Here is a 12,500-nt window from a genome sequence, read left to right on the forward strand (position 1 = left end):
CATCCCCTCGCAAAGGTGGGAGGCAACACATGGGAGAGCCATGTCAGCGGACGGGGCCCCTGCCTTGCAAATCATGTGAGTGCACCCATCCTAAACACAGAACGCTCTAGGCGATGAGTCAACACACCTGGGCAAGGCAACGGGGGGTTGCGGCAGTCCTGACTTGCCGTCGTCGAAATGACGGATCCCTGGCACAGCGCCGCGCACGTGATCGGACCATGAAATCTCAACGGGGGACGAGGCTCGGACCCCCTCTGAACTGCAACTGAGCAGAGACCTCTCACTCTGATGCGGACGTCGTTCGAAGGCACCGATCCTAATCTAGATTACATCTGAGTCTCTTCTTCGCCCTGCAGGGAATCCATGCTTTTGATCACGGGCATTCGATGTGACCCTCGACCTCAACGGTGCTGGACCCGTAGCTTGGCCGTCCAGCACATCGCTGCAAGGCTGAGTGTCCACACGTCGCCGAGATTTTGGGGGTGGGGAGGAGGCCAGCTCCATCCCCTACATGATTCAGGGTCTCGAACTGACAATGATCCTACCGCAGGTTCACCTATGGTAACCTTGTTATGACTTCTCCTTCCTCTAAATGATAAGGTTCAGTGAACTTCTCACGACGTCGCCGATAGGAACCGCCATCGTTGTCGCGATCCGAACACTTCACCGGATCATTCAATCGGTAGGAGCGACGAGCAGTGTGTACAAAGGGCAGGGACGTAGTCAACGCGAGCTGATGACTCGCGCTTACTAGGAATTCCTCGTTGAAGATCAATAATTGCAATGGTCTATCCCCATCACAATGCAATTTGGAAAGATTTCCCAAACCTTTCGGGCCAGGGAGAGAAACTCGTTGGTTGCATCAGTGTAGCGTGCGTGCGGCCCAGAACATCTAAGGGCATCACAGACCTGTTATTGCCTCAAACTTCCATGGCCTATGAGGCCATAGTCCCTCTCAGAAGCTAGCCGCAAAGGGGAACCTCTGCGTAGCTAGTTAGCAGGCTGAGGTCTTGTTCGTTAATAGAATTAACCAGACAAATCGCTCCACCAACTAAGAATGGCCATGCACCACCACCCATAGAATCAAGAAAGAGCTCTCAATCTGTCAATCCTTACAATGTCTGGACCTGGTAAGTTTCCCCGTGTTGAGTCAAATTAAGCTGCAGGCTCCACTCCTGGTGGTGCCCTTCCATCAATTCCTTTAAGTTTCAGCCTTGCGACCATACTCCCCCCGGAACCCAAATACTCTGATTTCTCAGAAGGTGCTGGTGGAGTCCTTAGAGCAACATTCGCCGATCCCTGGTCGGCATCGTTAATGGTTGAGACTAGGACGGTATCTGATCGTCTTCGAGCCCCCAACTTTTGTTCTTGATTAATGAAAACATCCTTGGAAAATGCTTTCGCAGTGGTTCGTCTTCCATAAATCCAAGAATTTCACCTCTGACAATGAAATACGAATGCCCTCGACAGTCCCTATTAATCATTACTTCAGTCCTGAAGGCCAACGGAATAGGACCAGACTCCTATCGCGTTATTCCATGCTAATGTATTCAGAGCGTAGGCTTGCTTTGAGCACTCTAATTTTTTCAAAGTAACGGCTTTGGAACCACAACCCAGCCAATTAAGGCTAGGAACATGTCGCCGGCAGAAGGGACATGAGGGCCAGTGCACACCCAGAAGGCGGACCGACCGTGACGACCCAAGGTCCAACTACGAGCTTTTTAACTGCAACAACTTAAATATACGCTATTGGAGCTGGAATTACTGCGGCTGCTGGCACCAGACTTTCCCTCCAATGGATCCTCGTTAAGGGATTTAGATTGTACTCATTCCAATTACCAGACTCGATGAGCCCAGTATTGTTATTTATTGTCACTACCTCCCCGTATCAGGATTGGGTAATTTGCGCGCCTACTGCCTTCCTTGGATGTGGTAGCCATTTCTCAGGCTCCCTCTCCGGAATCGAACCCTAATTCTTCGTCTCCCGTCACCACCATGGCAGGACAGGGCATGGAGAGTTTTCGCATCCAAACAAAAATTATTGGTAATACTCTACACTTCTACTAGCCCAGACCACAAAGGCTGTCACGACAGTGCCATGCACTTCTGTAGGATGAGACAGTGAAGAGGCAAGCATGCACCGAGAATGCACTAGCTCTACCCAAGGCTCTACCGATTGGCAAAAACTTAGGGTGGAGAGTGGACCCTTGATGAAATTAGAGACGTCAAGAAATGCACCCATGCAACCATCTCTTTCCTTCTTGCCGTCCGGGCAGGATAAAAATGCAATGATAGAACGTGCCAATGAGACGGAGCCCTTGGCTAAAAGATACAACTCCATACACACTCAGCAACAAGCGCATCTTAGAATCGAACATGAAATGTGCAGTGTGTTGCAAGCCGTGCAGACACCTACATATAGGGTATATCCATCAAAACAAAGTGACAAGTACTTCCCACCAGCTCCGCCATTGCAATTACGAAATGGGATAATACTCACCACTACAGATTAATGACCATCATTACCGTCTCAAAATAGATACAAGTACATCAAGCTTCATCCACCTTAAAAATCCAAATCCTTTAAAATTCCTACCAAACAGCCATTCACGACCCAATTTTTTATGAGGTCGGCAGAGGAGAAAAAGATTGTCATCGGTTAGGAGATGTGAGTTCATGGAGCCAACGGACTGAAATGGTCATCGAGCTCATCCGATCAACTGGATGAATTTTACCTTGAAGGGGCCCAATCCAAAAGTTCTGGAGGTCATCTCCTGGAACTCTCGAGAACAAGGCCCATCTTACATGCAAACTCTACTACTGTGCAAACATAGGTTGCAATTAAAGAGAAATTGCGAGGCCGTCACAATGGCCCGAGGCCAATGGCTCCGACTAAGTCAATTTTCTCTTGCAATCACCATGCTGTCGTTCATAGATAGATCTCCCCATTCACTTGTGACGTGACGCACAATCCAAGGTCTGGACGCAAGCTCACCCTTGAAAGAAAGACCACTTTCCAAGACATCCCCCGATGACACATTGGAACATCAACCGCTGTCGAACCATTCCCAATGTTGTGCCAATCGAGTTGGCACAGAGGCGACCTTAGGGAGCTCCCGCGTAGCAATTGGGATGTGCTTTCATGCCCATCTCTCACAAAAACCAATGTTAGCTATGGACAAATTTGGAATCCAAGGGCTCGCATCCATCGATATCCTCGGCACTGGGTCTATATATTCAAAGGCCACAGAGAGGTTTCGATAAGAGAAGCTCCCCTACTCGCTCGCACAAACATCCCAAATTCTAGACACAAGCTCCCACCCTTAGCATCGCTCTCCAGATCACCGCAATGACACATTGGAATGACAACCGCTGTCAAACAACTCCCAAAATTGTGGCAATGGAGTGAGAAAGAAGAGCAACTTTGGGGAGCCGCGCATAGCAAACGGGCTGTGCTGCTGCTTTATTCCGCTCTTATATAGATCCAAAATTTTTGATTTTGTTTGGAATCCGAGGCTGCATTCATCCTTGCTCAAAAAAGCAATGGCTCTTCTAATAGAATGGCCATGGGGAGCTTCCGATAACAAAGGCTCCCTTGTCACTCATGATGTACAGGCCAACTGCTAGACGACGGGTCGCCCTTCAGATCGCTGCCCAAGCAACCACCACAATGGCACCATTGGAATGACAACCGCTGCGGAACCATTCTAAAAATTTTGTGCCAAAGAAATTGTTGCGTAGAGAACGACTCTGGGGAGAGAGCCCTCGCATAGAAAAATCAGGATGGCTTCACGGCCCTCCCAATAGAAATGATGCTGGTGCAAATATTCCAAAAATCCGAATAACATGTCTTTCATGAACACCAGCACTGATTTCTATTTGGGAGGGTCATCGAGAACTTTTGTTATCAAAGCTCCCATTGTAGCCGCGATAGGCACACAAAAAATTTCTAGAGCCCCAAGCACCCACCTCATGGCTAGACAAGGGATCGCCATTAGTAGATCAACTTTGAAATCACTGAACAGACACGCTGTGGAATGGCAACCGCTGCCAAGCCTCTTCCATAATTGCGTCGGTCGAGTGATCGAAGAAGGTGATCTAAGAGAGAGTCCAAGGCTAGGGATTCGTTGGGGGATTTGCACCAATACCAAAAAATTATGCAATACCCAAGCAACACCGGACGGAGGTGCTAGACGAGGGCTCCCATTTTAGATCGAGTTTTAAAATCACCATGTAGCCACGGTGAGGGTTGGCAACCACTGCCAAACCTTTTTCCAAAATTGCGCTAGCTGAGTGACAAGAAAACATGATCTAAAGGAGAGTCCAGGAATAGAACCCTCAAGGGTGGGCTTCATGCCCCTCTAATTGATTCAACGTCGCCGTCCACCGTTTCAAAATCTGACATATCCATCCGCCGTGACAGTGGCATTGAATAAATGAGGGGGGCACGGGAGAGGCTCGCGGAAACCACCTCTCCCGTTGTAGCTGCGATAGGCATGCAAAAAATTTTGCTAGAGTGCCAAGCACCCACCTCATGGCTAGAGACAAGGGCTCGCCATTAGATCAACTTCAAAATCGCTGAACAGACGCGCTGTAGAATGGCAACCACTGCCAAGTCTCTTTCGTAGTTGCGTCGGTCGAGTGATCAAGGAAGGTGATCTAAGAGAGGGTCGAAGAGTAGGCATTCATTGGGGGATTCGCGCCGATGGCATAAATTTATGCAATACCCGAGTAACACCGGACGGAGGTGCTAGACGAGGGCTCCCATTTTAGATCAAGTGTTAAAATCACCAAGTAGACGCGATGAGGGCTGGCAACCGCTGCCAAACCTTTTTCCGAAATTGCGGTAGCTGAGTGACAAGAAAACATGATCTAAAGGAGAGTCCAGGAATAGCACCCTCGAGGGTGGGCTTCATGCCCCTCTAATTGATTGAACGTCGGTGTCCACCGTTTCAAAATCCGACATATCCATCCACCCTGACAGCGGCGTTGAATCAATGAGGGGGGCACGGGAGAGGCTTGCGGCAACCACCTCTCCCCTTGTAGCCATGATAGGCATGCAAAAAATTTTTGCTAGAGCACCAAGCACCCACCTCGTGGCTAGAGACAAGGGCTCGCCATTAGATCAACTTCGAAATTGCTAAACAGAAGCGCTGTAGAATGGCAACCACTGCCAAGTCTCTTCTGTAGTTGCGTCGGTCGAGTGATCGAAGAAGGTGATCTAAGAGAGGGTCCAAGCGTAGGCATTCATTGGGGGATTCGCGCCGATGGCATAAATTCATGGAGCCAAGGGAGTGAAATGGTCATCGAGCTCATCCGATCAACTGGATGAATTTCACCTTGAAGGGGCCCAATCCAAAAGTTCCGGAGCTCATCTCCTGGAACTGTCAAGAACAAAGGCCAATCTTACATGCAAACTCTGCTACTACGCAAACATAGGTTGCAATTATAGAGAAATTGCAAGGCCGTCACAATGGCTCAAGGCCAATGCTTTGACTACTAAGTCAATTTTCTCTTGCAATCACCATGTCGCCGTTCATAGAGAGATCTCCCCATTCATTTGTGACGACGCACAATCCAAGTGCTAGACGCGATCTCGCCCCTGAAAGGCCGCGTTCCAATACATCCTAATGACACATTGGAACGACAACCGCTGTTGAACCATTCCCAATGTTGTGTCGATTGAGTTGGCACAGAGGCGATCTTAGGGAGCTCCCGTGAATCGATTGGGAAGTGCTTTCGTACCCATCTCTCACAAAAACCAATGTTAGCTGAACAATTTTAGAATCCAAGGCTCGTATCCATCGATATCGTCAGCACTGGGTCTATATTCAAAGGCCACAGAGAGGTTCCGATAAGAGAAGCTCCCCTGCTCTCTTGCACAAACATCATCCCCAAATGCTAGACGCAAGCTCCCGCCCTTAGCATCGCTCTCCAGATCATCGCAATGACATATTGGAACGACAATCGCTGTTGAACAACTCTCAAATTTGTGCCGATGGAGTGAGAAAGAAGAGCCAGATTGGGTCGACAAAAATGGCTAAGCCAGATCGGGTCGACCAGCATGGCTCGGCCACCATTTTTTGCCGAGAGCTTTCGATATTAAAGCTCCCATGTAGCAGCGATAAGTACACCATGACAAAATTGCTAGAGCGCTGAGCACCCATAGCAAATTGCCATTATACCAAGCAACACCGGAGTGCTAGACAAGGGATCACATTTATATCAAGTTTTAAAATCACCAAAAAGACACGCCATGGATCGGCAACCGCTGCCTCACCTTTTCCAAAATTGAGTCATCAGAAAACATGATCTAAAGGAGAGTCAAGGAAAAGCACTGAGATCGCTTCATGCCCCTTTCGTTCATTCAACATCAGCATACACCGTTTGAAAACCCAACAATCCCATCCTCCTAGACACCAATGTTGAATCAATGAAAGGGGCATGGGAGAGGCTCGCGGCAACAACCTCTCCTATATAAGCTATTAGTGCGAGGCTCACTTTACATTAGAAATCTGCGATAGCGCGGACAAAAACCTTAAAAATACAATTCAATGAAAAATGTGACCAAACAGCCATCCACGACACCATTTTTGGAGCTCACCCAGATCAGCTCGGCTAGAATGGCTCGCCCAAATCGGCTCGGCCAGCATGGCTCGGCCAGATCGGCTCGTCCAGCATGGTGACTTGCTAACTCGGTGAGAGTACTTTGAACTATCAAGAACAAAGGCCAATCTAACATGCAAACTCTGCTACTGCGCAAACATAGGTTGCAATTATAGAGAAATTGCAAGGCCGTCACAATGGCACGAGGCCAATGCTTTGACTACTAAGTCAATTTTCTCTTGCAATCGCCATGCCACCATTCACAAAGAGATCTCCCCATTCACTTGTGATGACACACAATCCAAGTGCTAGACGCGAGCTCACCCTTGAAAGGCCGCATTCAAAGACATCCTGATGACACATTGGAACGACAACCGCTGTCGAACCATTCCCAATGTTGTGCTGATTGAGTTGGCACAGAGGCGATCTTAGGGAACTCCCGCGTATCGATCGAGAAGTGCTTTCGTATCCATCTCTCACAAAAACCAATGTTAGCTGAACAATTTTATAATCCAAGGCCCGTATCCATCGATATCATCAGCACTGGGTCTATATTCAAAGGCCACAGAGAGGTTTCGATAATAGAAGCTCCCCTGCTCACTTACACAAACATCCCCAAATGCTAGACGCAAGCTCCCACACTTAGCATCGCTCTCCAGATCACCGCAATGACACATTAGAATGACAACTGCTGTCGAACAACTCTGGAATTTGTGCCGATGGAGTGAGAAACGAGAGCCAGATCGGGTCGACGAAAATGGCTAAGCCAGATCGAGTCGGCCAACATGGCTCGGCCACCATTTTTTGCTGAGAGCTTTCAATATTAAAGCTCCCATGTAGCCGCGATAAGTACACGATGACAAATTGCTAGAGCGCCGAGCACCCATAGAAAATTGCCATTATACCAAGCAACGCCGGAGTGCTAGACAAGGGCTCACATTTAGATCAAGTTTTAAAACCACCAAAAACAGACGCCATGGATCAGCAACCACTACCTCACCTTTTCCAAAATTGAGTCATCAGAAAACATGACCTAAAGGAGAGCCGAGGAAAAGGACTGAGATCGCTTCATGCCCCTTTCATTCATACAACATCAGCATACATCGTTTGAAAACCCAACAATCCGATCCGCCTAGACACCAATGTTGAATCAATGAAAGGGGCATGGGAGAGGCTCGCGGAAACAACCTCTCCTATATAAGCTATTAGTGCGAGGCTCACTCTGCATTAGAAATCTGCGATAGTGCGGACAACTCCCTTAAAAATCCAATTCAATGAAAAATGTGACCAAACAGCCATCCATGACACCATTTTTGGAGCTCGCCCAGATCGGCTCGGCCAGAATGGCTCGCCCAGATCGGCTCAGCCAGCATGGCTCGCCCAGATCGGCTCGGCCAGATCGGCTTGGCCAACATGGTGACTTGCTGACTTGGTGAGAGTACTTCGAACTGTCAAGAACAAAGGCCAACTAACGTGCAAACTTTGCTACTGCACAAACATAGGTTGCAATTATAGAGAAATTGCAAGGCCGTCACAATGCTCCGACTACTAAGTCAATTTTCTCTTGCAATTGCCATACCGCCGTTCACAGAGAGATCTCCCAAATCACTTGTGACGACGCATAATCCAAGTGCTAGATGCGAGCTCGCCCTTGAAAGGCCGCGTTCCAAGACATCCCGATGACACATTGGAACAACAACCACTGTCGAACCATTCCCAATGTTGTGCTGATTGAGTTGGCACAGAGGCGATCTTTGGGAGCTCCCGCGTAGCAATCAAGAAGTGCTTTCGTACCCTTCTCTCACAAAAACCAATGTTACCTGAACAAATTTAGAATCCAAGGCTCGTATCCACCGATATTGTCGGCACTGGGTCTATATTCAAAGGCCACGGAGAGGTTCCGATAAGAGAAGATCCCCTGCTCGATTGCACAAACATCCCCAAATGCTAGACGCAAGCTCTCGCACTTAGCATCGCTCTCCAGATCATCGCAATGACACATTGGAACGACAACCGCTGTCGAACAACTCCCAAATTTGTGCCGATGGAGTGAGAAAGAAGAGCCAGATCGGTTCGACGAAAATGGCTAAGCCAGATCGGGTCGGCCAGCATGGCTCGACCACCATTTTTCGCCGAGAGCTTTCAATATTAAAGCTCCCATGTAGCCACGATAAGTACACCATGACAAAATTGCTAGAGCATCGAGCACCCATAGCAAATTGCCATTATACCAAGCAACGCCAGAGTGCTAGACAAGGGCTCATGTTTAGATCAAGTTTTTAAATCACCAAAAAGACACGCCATGGATCGGCAACCGCTGCCTCACTTTTTCCAAAATTGAGTCATCGGAAAACATGATCTAAAGGAGAGCCGAGGAAAAGCACTAAGATCGCTTCATGCCCCTTTCATTGATTCAACATCAGCATACACCATTTGAAAACCCAACAATTCGATCCGCCTAGACACCAATGTTGAATCAATGAAAGGGGCATGGGAGAGGCTCGCGGCAACAACCTCTCCTATATAAGCTATTAGTGCAAGGCTCACTCTGCATTAGAAATCTGCGATAGCACGGACAACTCCCTTAAAAATCCAATTCAATGAAAAATGTGACCAAACAGCCATCCATGACACCATTTTTGGAGCTCGGCCAGATCGGCTCGGCCAGAACAGCTCGCCCAGATCGGCTCGGCCAGCATGGCTCGGCCAGAACGGCTCGGCCAGCATGGCTCGGCTAGAATGGCTTGCCCAGATCGGCTCGACCAGCATGGCTAGGCCAAAACGGCTCACCCAGATTGGCTCACCCAGATCGGCTCGGCCAGCATGGCTCGGCCAGAATGGCTTGGCCAGACCAGCTCACCCAGATCGGCTCGGCTAGAATGACTCGCCCAGATCGGCTCAGCCAGCATGGCCCGGCCAGAATGGCTCAGCCAGCATGGCCCGGCCAAAACAGGTCGCCCAGATCGGCTCGTCCAGAATGGGTCACCCAGATCGGCTCGGCCAGAATGGCTCGCCCAGATCGGCTCGGCCAGCATGGCTTGCCCAAAACAGCTCGGCCAGATCAGGTCAGCCAGAATGGGTCGCCCAGATCGGCTCGGCCAGCATGGCTTGGCCAGAATGGCTCAGCCAAATCGGGTAGGTGACTTGATGAATGGACTTAGAGATTCAACTTGGTGGGCCAACCTGGCAGGGTGAATTGATGAACGCACTTGAAGGGTCGACTTGGTGGGGTGACTCTATGAACGGACCTAAAGAGTTGACTTGGTGAGAGTACTTGGCAGGGTGACTCGATGAAAGGACTTAAAGAGTCGACTTGGTGAGAGTACTTGGTGGGGCGACTTGATGAACGCACTTGAAGAATTGACTTGGTTAGAGTACTTGGTGGGGCGACTTGATGAACGGACTCAAAGAGTCGACTTGGTGAGAGTACCTGGTGGCTCGACTTGATGAGCAGACTTAAAGAGTCAACTTGGTGAGAGTACTTGGCGGGGTGAACTGATGAACGAACATAAAGAGTCGGCTTGGTGGGAGTACTTGGTGGGCTGACCTGGTGGGGTGACTTTATGGACGGACTTAAAGAGTCGACTTGGTTAGATTACTTGTTCTGGTGACTTGATGAACGAACTTGAAGAGTCAACTTGGTGGGGTGACTTGATGAAAGGACTTAAAGGGTCAACTTGGTGAGAGTACTTGGTGGGGCGACTTGATGAACGGACTTAAAGGGTTGACTTGGCAAGGTGACTTCATGAACGGACCTAAAGAGTTGACTTGGTGAGAGTACTTGGTGGGGTGAGCTGATGAACGGACTTAAAGAGTCGACTTGGTGGGCCGACCTTATGAACGGACTTATAGAATCGACTTGGTGAGAGTAGTTGTTCTGGTGACTTGATGAATGGACTTAAAGAGTCAGCTTGGCGGGGTGACTTGATGAAAGGACTTAAAGAGTCGACTTGGTCGGGTGACTCGATGAACGAACTTAGAGGGTTGACTTTGTGGGGTGACTTGATGAACAGACCTAAAGAGATGACTTGGTGAGAGTACTCAGTGGAGTGACCTGATGAACAGACTTAGAGAGTCGACTTGGTGAGAGTCCTTGGTGGGCCGACCTGGTTGGGTGACTTCGTGAACTGACTTAAAGAGTCGACTTGGTGGGAGTACTTGGTGGGGTGACTTGATGAACGGACTTCAAGGGTCGACTTAGCAAGGTGACTTGATGAACGGTCCTAAAGAGTTGACTTGGTGAGAGTACTTGGTGTGGTGACTTGATGAAAAGACTTAAAGAGTCGAATTGGTGAGAGTACTTGGTGGGGTGACTTGATGAACGGACTTGAAGGGTTGACTTGGTGGGGTGACTTTATGAACGGACCTAAAGAGTTGACGTGGTGAGAGTGCTTGGTGGGGTGACTTGATGAACATAGTTAAAGAGTCGACTTGGTGAGAGTAGTTGGTCGGGTGACTTGATAAACGCACTTGAAGAATCGACTTGGTTAGAGTACTTGGTGGGGTGACTTGATGAACGGACTTAAAGATTCGACTTGGTGGGCCGACCTGGCGGGGTGACTTGATGAACGGACTTAGAGAGTCGACTTGGTGAGAGTACTTGGTGACTTGGTGGGCCGACCTGGCCGGGTGACTTGATGAACAAACTTAAAGAGTCGACTTGGTGATATACTCGGTGGGCTGACCTGGTCACGTGACTTGATGAACGGACTTAAAGAGTCGACTTGGTGGGCCGACTTGGCCGGGTGACTTGATGAACGAACTTAAAGAGTCAACTTGGTGGGTCGAACTAGCGGGGTGACTTGGTGAGAGTACTTGGTGGGCTGACCTGGCAGGGTGACTTGATGAACGAACTTAGAGAGTCGACTTTGTGAGAGTACTTGGTGGGTCGAACTGGTGGGGTGACTTGATGAATGAACTTAAAGAGTCGACCTGGTGAGAAAACTTGGTGGGCCGAGCTGGCGGGGTGAATTGATGAACGAACCTAAAGAGTCGACTTTGTGAGAGTACTCGGTGGGCCGACCTGGCGGGGTGAGTTGATGATCGAACTTAAAGGGTCGACTTGGTGAGAGTACTTGGTGGGCCAACCTGGCGGGGCAACTTGATGAACGAACTTAAAGAGTCGACTTGGTGAGAGTATTGTCGAGCCGACTCGAGGCGTTATGCCTAGCTAGCTAGATTCGAGGTAGGGTAGCCAAAATGATCCGATTTGAGAATTTTCTTTATAAAAAGAGATCATGATAGGCCTCATAAGGCAAAAAAGGATGAAATTTTGGGAGTTCAAAAAAAAATGTTACCCAGTTTTGGATCGCGCACAGGGCTCGGGTCACGTAGCATCGAGGTGCCCTAGGTGACATGATTCGAGCGAAAAGTCGACGGTGGCATGAGTCGTGCAAAAACATTGGAGGCCATTAAGGCTCAAGGTGCTTCGAGTCGAGGTTGCCGAGGTGGGTCGGGTTGAAAACTTTGGGCGTTAACCAAAAAGAAAAAGTTAACCGCTTTTGGATCATGTACACGGCTCGGGGCACTTAGAATCAAGTCGAGCACGGTGACATGAGTCGTGCAAAAAATTTGGAGACGACTCGAGTCGGGGCATCTGACTCTATTCGAGTTCAAAACTTTGGGACTTGACAAAGAAAAGAAAAAAGAAAAAGTTACCCGATTTTGGATCATGTAAGTGACTCGGGCCACTCAGAATCAAGGCGAGTGCGATTACATGAGTCGAGCGAAAAAAAAATGGAGGCGGTTAAGGCTAGAGGCAATTCGAGTCGAGGTAGCTGAGTCGATTCGAAAACTTTGGCCGTTAGCCAGAAAAAGAGTTAATCGCTTTTGGATCACGTACATGACTTGGGGTGCATAGAATCAAGTCAAGCACGGTGACATGAGTGGTTTGA

General features: G+C 48.9%; 1 pseudogene; it reads right to left on the reverse strand.

Moving 5' to 3' along the window:
* Positions 1 to 541: 541 nt before the first annotated feature.
* On the reverse strand, positions 542 to 1,232 carry LOC149548548 (18S ribosomal RNA; annotated as a pseudogene; the record flags this gene model as incomplete).
* Between the last annotated feature and the right edge of the window lie 11,268 nt (positions 1,233 to 12,500).

This window comes from Cupressus sempervirens, chromosome 7 (assembly GCF_028749045.1).
Source record: "Cupressus sempervirens isolate cs-2001-9-10 chromosome 7, ASM2874904v1, whole genome shotgun sequence".
Classification (NCBI taxonomy): Eukaryota; Viridiplantae; Streptophyta; class Pinopsida; order Cupressales; family Cupressaceae; genus Cupressus; species Cupressus sempervirens.